Here is a 2,500-nt window from a genome sequence, read left to right as displayed (position 1 = left end):
TCTCTCTCTCTCTCTCTCTCTGTCTCTCTCTCTCTCTCTAACCTCTGTCTCTCTCTCTCTGTCTCTCTCTCTCTCTCTAACCTCTCTCTCTCTCTCTCTAACCTCTCTCTCTCTCTCTAACCTCTCTCTCTCTGTCTCTCTCTGTCTCTCTCTCTCTCTCTAACCTCTCTCTCTCTCTCTCTAACCTCTCTCTCTCTCTAACCTCTCTCTCTCTAACCTCTCTCTCTCTCTCTCTAACCTCTCTCTCTCTCTCTCTCTCTGTCTGTCTCTCTAACCTGTCTCTCTCTCTCCCTCCTCTCTCTGTCTCTCTCTCTCTCTGTCTCTCTCTCTCTCTAACCTCTCTCTCTCTAACCTCTCTCTCTCTCTCTGTCTCTCTCTAACCTCTCTCTCTCTCTCTGTCTCTCTCTAACCTCTCTCTCTCTCTCTCTCTGTCTGTCTCTCTAACCTCTCTCTCTCTCTCTGTCTGTCTCTCTAACCTGTCTCTCTCTCTCTAACCTCTCTCTCTCTCTCTAACCTCTCTCTCTCTCTCTGTCTCTCTCTAACCTCTCTCTCTCTCTCTCTCTGTCTGTCTCTCTAACCTCTCTCTCTCTCTCTGTCTGTCTCTCTAACCTGTCTCTCTCTCTCTAACCTCTCTCTCTCTCTCTAACCTCTCTCTCTCTCTCTGTCTCTCTCTCTCCCTCATCACAATACAACTCTCAATGTTTCCTCAAACAACTTTTTAAATGTAATTAAAGAAATGAATGAACCGAGCGTGTACAGGCCGTAACACTCAGTCTGTTTGTAGTCCTTTGAGTCCCTGTTTGTAGTCCTTTGAGTCCCTTTTTGTAGTCCTTTGAGTCCCTTTTTGTAGTCCTTTGAATCCATCTCAGGTAGCGATGGGACTGACCTTATATGGGTCCAATATAGAAGTCCTTGACGTATCAGATATCGGACCGATGGTGCCGATCCGAAGAACAACTCTGCCTCTTCAGTTTAGAAGCTTTAATTTGAAAAGCCGACAGCTGCTTCCTGTTTGTATGTGCAGCCGTCACACTGGGAACAACATTAGTTTACATTAGATTCAGTTATCTATGCAATGCTGCAACAGAACCGCCACACCTGCAGCAGAGCAATAGCTGCAGTGCATCCTGGGACTTGTAGTTGAGCATTGAAATGGCGACTGTGAATAATTAAAATGAACACCAATCAGAGAGGTCAGAATGACGGCACAACATCTGCATGGAGAGTTATCTGATCTCTGCTGCATTCCCTGCACACACACACACACACACACACACACACACACACACACACCACACACGCACCACACACACACACACACACACACACACACACACACACACACACACACACACACACACACACACACACACACACACACACATACCTGAGCCAGTTTGGGCCTGTGGATGTCAGAGGGGAGATAGAGAACGAGCGACATGTTAAAACTTGGTCCAGTCTGAACAGGAGCTGCTGAAGCTGTGAGACACGCAGGAGCACCAATCACATCAATAATCACATCAATAATCACATAAATAAAGACTTAGTGTGATGTCGTTGAAAGGCAGGATTCCCTCAGTGCTCCTTCTGCGCCCCGCGCTGCCTTCAACATCTGCAGAAGAAGAATCAGCAAACGTCACGCCAGCGTTTCCACCTCGTCATCTGTTTAAACATGGCAGATCTTTTCTGTCGGACGGGACGGGGTCGGACGGGACGGGGGTCGGACGGGACGGGGTCGGACGGGACGGGGGTCGGACGGGACGGGGTCGGACGGGACGGGGGTCGGACGGGACGGGGTCGGACGGGACGGGGTCGGACGGGACGGGGGTCGGACGGGACGGGGTCGGACGGGACGGGGGTCGGACGGGGAGCTGTAAGGCCTTTTTTTATTTTCCACCTGGACACCGAAGTCATGCGGAGGTGATGAGCGGGCAGTTACCATGGTAACCGGTGACTGTTATGTTTGATTGTCTCAACTGTCCTCGCTCATGAATAACAGTGTGTGTGTGTGTGTGTGTGTGTGTTCCCGTTGAACTCCTGTAAAACTGGTCAGTGTGGACACGTCGAGCAGGACGCTGACCTGCGACCCCCGAGGGGACGCGTGCACAGAATTCAAAAAATGCAGGAACTGTGTGTGTGTGTGTGTGTGTGTGTGTGTGTGTGTGTGTGAGTGTGTGAGAGAGAGAGAGAGAAGGTGTGGTCTTTCAGACTGACGAGTTAACACAAGTCATCCACAGTATGCATACCCTGAGGAAAACACACACACACACACACACACACACAGTCTGTCTCTGTGGACAGGAAAGACGCTCAAAGCTTCCTTCTCACTTTTGAACAGAAACAAGAACAAACTCAGTTTAATGTTTCACGTTATGAAGAGTCTCTAAAAAACCCTCCAACACACCTGAAGGGTCACGTGACAGGTTCCCCCCACGTGCTAACACGCTAGGATGACATGCACTGTGATCTGAAGTCACACACACACACACACAGCTAAAGC

This window comes from Symphodus melops (assembly GCF_947650265.1).
Source record: "Symphodus melops genome assembly, chromosome: 20".
Taxonomy (NCBI): Eukaryota; Metazoa; Chordata; class Actinopteri; order Labriformes; family Labridae; genus Symphodus; species Symphodus melops.
The sequence above is the reverse complement of the archived record's forward strand: the minus strand, read 5'-3'. Positions refer to the sequence as shown.